We start from the raw sequence: 8,461 nt of genomic DNA, 5'->3' as shown, positions 1-8,461 counted from the left end.
TTTTTTTTTTTAATACACAGCTTAAATATACCCTACCACCATGTTGAATTTCAGCCTATAAAAATGCAAGCCCTTAAAAAACAATGCATCAAAATCAAAGCACGGTATACAATACACTAAGATAGACCAAGCGTGTCCGATAACGCTGAAGTGACTCAACTGAATAGTGAATACTGAATACTGTGCCACAGCAGAATTATTCCGTTTGCATCATGAATTGTTAAAGCAGCACTATGCAGCTTTGCCGATTTCTTCACTGTTTTCTCGCTTTTTGCTCGCGGGTTTCTCTATAGAGCTCCCCCTACAGCTTCGGAATAGATATTTGACAACACTGTCGTCAAAACTCGTCGGCGACTCTCCCCCCTCCCATCTTCTCCCGCTGGTCATGTGCATTTGTTTTCAAAGAACTCGGCTCATAGGTGCACGAGGGGTGCGAGACGACCACCATTCAACCCGAAAACAGTCATATAGCCATTCCAATGACTCCGAAGCTGTTCGGGTAAGGTAAAAAAGTGACTTAGTTCACCTTTAATTCCTATCAAGCAAGCTGCTTGAATCTGAGCTGCATAGTGCTAAAGCACAGCGTGTGCAACACGATCAGTTGCCAATGACAACATATAGTAACACACATAGCCAATATGATCACATAAGCCTAGCAAGAGCATTTTAATGAAAACGACTAAGTTAGATAAGCCCAAGCCGCACGGATAGCATTAGCAACAAGCATGTTGCCAATACCCTGATAGCTTTTAGCAATGAGTATTTTAGCTTAGCTTTGTGAAGACTTTCAGAGATGAATGGAGAATGAATCACGTCGAGTCCTGTGTCAATAATGCAGCGATGCGAGCAGCAATGCAGACTGAGGTCACTTCCAAATCAGACAACTTATGATCAATGCGGCAAATCTCGTGTTCAAGTTTAAGAGGTGAAATCCTTGTGGGGATCGAATTTCTCTTGCCAAATTCCCAATTGCACGATTCCTTGTGATATGATGTTGTTTGTGTTGCCCCCCTGGCCTGGTGAGTGTCAGGGGGGGTGAGTGTGATTTTAGATCCTGTATATAGAAACAATGAGACGAAAACTTTAGCTTCTGTTCAGCTCAACTGCAGTATTTATTCTGCTTCCACAAAGGAAAAAAGTAATGTTTGACTCCTTGAGGTAATAAACAAAATGCTGGTAACCTCATGTATTTCACAGTACTTTGTTTTAAGATATCACCATATCTTCAGAAAATACCCAAATATATAATGGAATAATAATAACGGAAGCACAGTAAAATAAAACATATTAATGTCCATACTTTTCATTGTGCTTCATTTGACATGAATTGTATACTGACCACTTGAACAACAACATATTTACTTGTTCTCATTTGGTTCTTGTAATAAACATTAGGTACATCACATTACACAAATTACTAAATTTGATTCACTTTTTAAGTCAACTACTCTGTTTAAACACAGGAAAAACGTTTAACATGATGTGTTATACACACATTAGCACTAAATGCATTTTCAGATCAAAACGAGAGCATTCGCGTTTCTATTGTTTACTTGGTTACTCATAGCAACAGGTCCGCTAGCTCAGTATGGCAGTGTATAGCTGAACATCACTATTTCACACATTACGGCAAAACTACTCAACTCTAACATTGCACGTACTCACTACAGATTCACAACACTCTTATCTCTTATACCGAGATACATGCATACCATTTTGAGGAACATTAACCCACCTGTATATAGAAACAATGAGACGAAAACTTTAGCTTCTGTTCAGCTCAACTGCAGTATTTATTCTGCAGCGCTTGTCTCATAATGGTTTTAAGTTCCTCCCGGCGCTCAGCGCCATCTAGTGACCTCTATAAGTATCGCCCCAGCATAGTAACAAGCACAATACAATGAAATTGGTCTCTTCGTAACTATTTAGTACACATTATCATAAAAAAAATATATGGGTGTCTATTTTTCCCACATTGTTTATTTTTGCGATAAATGGTAGTAGAATAAACTGTACTAACTCAATTACCTTTTTTTTTTTTATCTCTTATGCCTAACTTTGAACACTTTTTATTTTTTAACCCTTTACACTTGCCTGCAGAATTTCGCCATTTAATTAGCTCCTGAGAAACGCGATAGCTGCTGATAATACTGAAGGAGCTTATATAGATGAATATCAGATGATGTCACCAACGTCTCCTCACTGACGTCACTCACTTCTAAAACTTGTCTGCTGCCATCTTGAGTACCTGATTCATGTCAGTCGCAAAGGAACTAGCTAGCTATGCCTTCAATATGTTGTGCGGTGGGGTGCAACAACAAAAAAGGAGGCCTCAAAATATCCTTTTACAGGCTACCTCAGGACGAAAAAAGACGGCGTAATTTGCGGGTGGGACGGGTGCGACATGTCCCCACCACTTTTGAAACATCTGGTGACACAAATGTACCAATACAAATAAACAAAACATCTCCAGTTAACTAGCAGAGCATTCATTTCGTTCGTTTGTTAAATAAGAGGCGAAATCTAAATTTAAACAAAACTCCAAAGCTGACTGCTACCTCACAGACGAAACATATGAGTGAATTAAAGAGCAGCTTCTGGTGGTTAATTTAAGCGTGTGAAACACAACTTCCTCTCGTAACCTGGGCCGATGCCTCTGATTGGCTGTAGGAAGTAAAAATGTCTTAAAATGCACCAAATCTCTAATTTAACACTACCCAGACAGCAAACTGACTACGAAACGCATCCGCCGCGGAGGTACAGTGAACTCCGGAACGGATCCAGAAAGCGGATCCGAAACTGCGTCCACTTGCACACCGCGCCGGATCCGCCGCGGTGGCGGATCGCGGATCCGGTCCGACACCGCTGCGGTCCCTTTGCGTATCCGTACATAAATGGGTACATCCGCCCCGGCTTCGCTTTGGATCCGCGAATGAGCCGCATATCCGCTCCGGGTCCGTTTTGGACCCGGTCATATGCCCGGCCCGGGTCCGTTTTGGACCCGTTCATAAAATTCCGTCTACAATGCCACTTTTTTCCCCACACTTGATTATCTGGCCAAAACTATAGCTACAGATATATTTAAAATCTAATGGTGGACGAACATTAGATAGACTGGACTGCTCTATAAAAGCTTGAATAGTTATAAATGTATGTGCCTTTGAATAAAACATGAATCATTAAACATTAATAATTTTTAGCCAACTAACAATAACAAAATAGGTTATTACAGACTATAAATGTATTTACTAATTTTTTTAATAGTTTTATTCATGTATACATTGAATAGACATTACAGAAAAAAATGAAATCAACCATGAATTGTACCAAGAACATCATTTTATTTAGTGAAAAACATTACACTAAAATGATAAAGTATTTTTTTTCACTACTGTTGGGTCAAGGTTTGCTGACAGGGGCTCCGGCTCCTTGAGCTTCCCCTATCTGATGCCAGGTTGAACCACCGGATTACATGTTTTGTAATGTCGTCATCGGTGGCGGCACAGGAGACATGGCTCTTTCTCACACCACCTGTAATACATAAGCAGATTTTCATTACATGTCATGAAATCACATTGAAGCTACCAGATTGTTGTTTTTTAGAGGATAGACATAATTCTTTTTTTAACTTAAAATAATGTCAAGTCGTAACAGGGTGAAAGGCACTTCTGCCTCCTCTTTGCGGTCCTTTATCTGCTATAACCACGCTATGTAAGATTGCCAGATCGGGTCGCGTTTCTGTAGTTCTAATGAGACATAAGAAAACTACAGACTTTAATAGACTCCCTAAAGAATTTGGCACAAACACAAACAGAAGCTCAACTAAAATGATTAAGTGATTATAATTTTAACCATTATACAGCGTGACAAAAAAAAAAAAAGTTTTCCTTGAATAAAACTTGAATGCCCATAAGTTTAGTTGACTAAAAAAATAACTAAACAAAAACAGGATAAGGTTGACTAAATATGATAAAAGTTAAATAGTAAATTTGACACAGGACTAAGCATGCATAAAAATAAAAAAGCGGACAAAATAAACTCTATTTGAGTCTTGTATCTAATGAGGTATTGCTCACCAGAGCAGGCAATACTGTCTGATCCACATCTTCCCCCCCCCGCCAGGTAGGTTTGTAGACCCTGCTTGCAGAAGGGGTTTGCTCTTCTGCTGGTCTCTGTGAACAGTGAGGCGGAGAAATGGGTGGAGGTGGAGCAGCTGTGCCGCTACTTAGGATAAAAGGTGGTGGTGCAATAACAGGAGCTGATGGTTGTGTTAAAAGTTTGCCTCTTTTTATGAGCATCTTCCTCCTCGCTCTCATCAGAGTCTCCCAAGAAATGACTATAAATTAGGGTGGAAAAAAACAAACAGTAAACATCTTATTAATTACTCTTATTAATAATAATAATAAATGTAAAGCCTTCCTGTAGTTCAAACAGTAGAGTGTTGGCGCTTGCAATGCTAAGGTCATGGGTTCAATTCCCAGGGGAAGCAAGAACTGATAGGAATGTAAATGTGTACCTTAAAATGCAATGTAAGTTGCTTTGGATAAAAACGTCTGCCAAATGCATAAATGTAATTACATAAACATTTTCACTGGCCTAAGAACTTAAGTTGTAAATCAATGTAATTGGTTGAGAATGGTTTCTCTGAGAAACCAGAAAACATACTGTCCATTTAACTCTATTTCAGCTGGCTTTACGTGTGGTGGTTGTCGGGTTCATCATATCCTAACACTAAATTATGTTTTTGAGAAAATATAGAGGCCAAAAAGTTAATGTAAAATATAAAGGATAATATACGTATACTAACATCGGCTTTGGCCTTCTTTTTGGCCGAATCTCCTCCTCTTCCTCTTCAGACTGTAGATCTGATGTGTTGCAATTTAGAGCTTTCTTCAAGAGTTGTTGTGCCACAAAGTAGTCATCTAAAAAATAAATAGCCTACATGTTAAACTTCAGTAGACCTTCAAATTAATAGAGTAGAACTATAGACAACAGAACAATATGAGAATGTAATTAAAAGGATTTTCTTCCCATATAACATATTGGCAAAATACTTTGATATTTGCTTACAAAAGCCATTTAGATTATTTAAAAAGAAAATAGCATACCACATGACTCTGGCATCATATTTTTTCCAGTCAGGTCCAGGTTCCTTAGAATTTTTCACTGCCCCGTTCACTCTCTCATCATTTTTGTAGTTTGGCCAATAGGTAACTCCATCACTGTACCAATTTTGTGGCACCAAACATCCTTAAACGAGAAGGAAGTAACAAACAGCACCAGATAAATTTAACTTCCTGTTTCAAGAACAGGTCAGTATGTCTACCTTGGGTTATTTCACCAAGTGTATGGTGTAATTGCATATGGGTCACTTTTAAATTAAAAAAGCTGGTCCAAAAAATAAAAGAAATTCAGATATGGTCAACAAATCAGAATTGGGCATCAAGACCTGCAGTATAAATGTGGCCTTACTGAACTCAATTGAATCAACAATGAACTGTCAACTTACAGTGAAGTTGCTGAAGAACTTACTGTCTTAAGGTGGAGCTGGAGACAGGTACAGTTTTTCTATTCATTTTATCTAAAAGAAACGTAACAGAAACACAAAATACACATTTCAACTAGTGAGTTGTGGAAAATAACCAAAATTTTGAGTGTTTTCAAAAATAATTATACAGCAGGGCTCGACAATAAGGACTGCCTGATGGCCCGGGGCCAGCGTGAAAGATACTTGGGCCAGTTGCAGGAACTTTAACCTGCCCCATTGGGCCAGTGCTGCATCTTCAAGTTGATAATTTGCAAATTTTTAAGCCTTGACAATTGAAATGCTGTAGTGTGGACCAGTGTCAGTATTTGACAACATATCTGGCTAAATCAAGTTAGAACAGTATTAAATCTTACTTTACTCTGATGTCAGGAAAAGATGAAACTCCAAAATAAGACTGGTGGCACTTGAACAAACTGTGAACTGTAAGCTGCAACAGAACACACACACACACACAATCTTAATATGATATGAAATAATTATCTGAAACAACATTACATGGGGAGGTGGTGGAGAATATATTTGTCATGATGTAAACAAAAATGGACTCAAACTAACCAAACCAGTACAGTATTAAATGCTGTAGTGTGGACCAGTGTCAGTATTTGACAACAAATCCAGTTGGAACAGTATTAAATCTTACTTACTCTGATGTCAGGAAAAGATGAAACTCCAAAATAAGACTGGTGGCACTTGAACAAACTGTAAGCTGCAACAGAACACACACACACACACACACACACACACACACACACACAGTATCATATAATATTAATTATTTTTTTGAAACAACATTACATGGGGAGGTGGAACTGTCAAAATGTAAACAAAAATGGACATGTTATACCAGAAATTCAGTGAAAAACGTAAGTTGGGTAACGTTAGGCCTAACATGATAATATTGCCTGACATTTTAACGTTACTGGAGGGGAGAAAATACGCGATCAGGGTGTGATAAAAATCCGGACAGCTAACGTTAATTAAATCACCTAACCTCCCAGACAGAAAGAATATACCATCCAAATAGCTTTTTACTCAAAGTTATTAATTATCAAATACATTTTTACTCAAATCTACGCTAATGACAATTTGCTAACTTCGTTTGCCACAATCATTTCAGAAATAAAATCATCGGTATGTTGAACGGTATGAACGGTAATGTTTTACAGCTAAGTAACTGTACAAATAAAGCATATTTGAACCATTCTTACCGTGCTCCGTGCTTGTCGACCTGCCGGTTAGCTTTTCCACAGAGCGGAGAATGATTCTGTGACGATGGCGACAGTTGAAATTAGGCGCGTTTGGTCAGCGGGTCCGCCCAGCGTCTGTAGCGAGTCCGCGAGGTGACAGTGCGTCAGGAGGCGGGGCACATGTTAAGGCGCGTCCGAAGTACGGATCCGTATGTGATCCGTTCTGGGTCCACCGATTAAAACCGCAGGCGGGGCCGATCCTGGAGGCGGGGCTGATCCTGTTAGCGCAGCGAAAACGAATCTGACAGTCAGGCGGATCTGGCGGCTTGAGGGCGGGTCCGCCACGGACTCCTTTGCTGTGTGGGTATACTTTTAATACATTTTAGTGATACTGGTGATTAATTAGAATCAGAGAAATCAAGACCTACATATAAACCTTTTATGTGCTTTACCTGACATACATGAGCATGACTGTATGATCTTTTCTGCAGTTCAGTCAGTTTATCAAACACAAATATAAACTGTAATGAAGAATAATTCTCATTGAATTATAGATTCTCAAATCTCCCAGTGCGAGTTGATGTCAGTGTTTATTGAACATCTCCCTCTAGTGGCGCACGTCATCATCACATTCTCAAGTAACGCAACACACGTGTTAAAGGGACAGTTCACCCAATATTAACATTCTGTCATCATGATGTTGTTCCAGACTGTTGTTCTCCCTGGTAAAACAGTCATGAATTTTCATTCTAACACATCTGGATACAGACATAATGCTTTCAATGATGGAATTTTAATTCAAGTTAAGTCGTTCTAGTGCCTTTCACCACGCTGTGACACTTATCTGTGCTGTTGCTCTGAATTTCTTCAATAAATACCTGAGAACATTCTTCCTGTTACGTGTTATTCAGCAACACTGGCAAACATCCATACATCCACATTTCACGAAACAAATGACAAATGGTTGACTGTCACAAGTCTCATCCTTATTATGCAATTTAATAACTTTTGTTCTGTCATTTGATAGAACTTTGTTAGTAATGTTAGTTTTTATTTGCATTTATTTATTTTTTATACGCAGAAGACTTTTTGAATGTGTTCAGTGTTTTTCCTGATTTAAAATAAGTTATTTTCAAAAACCTGTTTCAACACTCAATATCACAGCCAGTGCAATTAGTATGTGGTTAGTACAATAAGTGCAAGTGGTTAATACAACACACTTAACACCCAACACTGAGACAACTAATACCACACACACAGCACCCAACATTAAAATATCATACGCTTTTTCCACATTTAAACAAACACTAGACAAGCAGTTCATTTCTCAGCGTATGATCACTACCCCGTGCAGACCTTCCTTGAGTGGAACATACTGTACTGTGAGGCCACCCTTATCGCCTACCAAAGGGGCTTTTCACTTCCTTTGGCCTTGCCCACACTGGAAGTGTTATCTGCAGGTTTTTTACACCCCTCTTGCGTGACCTGTCCATTCAGCTCGCTCCCGTGGTGCTATTTTGAGAACAGCTGATTTGTGAGCCGCTGTCCCCAGCCAGCACACAGCCCCTTTGGGTTCCCCCTTTTTTGCTAGTGTCACCACAAGAGAGCAGTATCCACAGGATTTTATGCACTTCAACAAGCCCCTCTTGGGCAACACACGCCTCTTGCATATGAGTACTCTTACACCTTTCCTTTGGCTGTTTCCACGCCAGAGTACTCCAGAGCA

The 8,461-nt window shown here is 39.3% G+C and overlaps 1 long non-coding RNA gene across 1 annotated transcript; it reads right to left on the bottom strand.

The window, feature by feature from the left end:
• Positions 1 to 3,259: 3,259 nt before the first annotated feature.
• On the bottom strand, positions 3,260 to 8,117 carry LOC307154447. Its single transcript, XR_013820363.1, has 8 exons — positions 6,757 to 8,117; positions 6,193 to 6,254; positions 5,902 to 5,975; positions 5,533 to 5,581; positions 5,109 to 5,250; positions 4,808 to 4,922; positions 4,077 to 4,336; positions 3,260 to 3,531 (listed from the first exon to the last, which is right to left on the bottom strand). It is a non-coding gene; the product is annotated as an uncharacterized lncRNA (long non-coding RNA).
• Between the last annotated feature and the right edge of the window lie 344 nt (positions 8,118 to 8,461).

The sequence above is a fragment of the Squalius cephalus genome, assembly GCF_949319135.1.
Source record: "Squalius cephalus genome assembly, chromosome: 2".
NCBI lineage: Eukaryota > Metazoa > Chordata > Actinopteri > Cypriniformes > Leuciscidae > Squalius > Squalius cephalus.
This window is presented reverse-complemented; position numbering and strand designations above follow the sequence as displayed.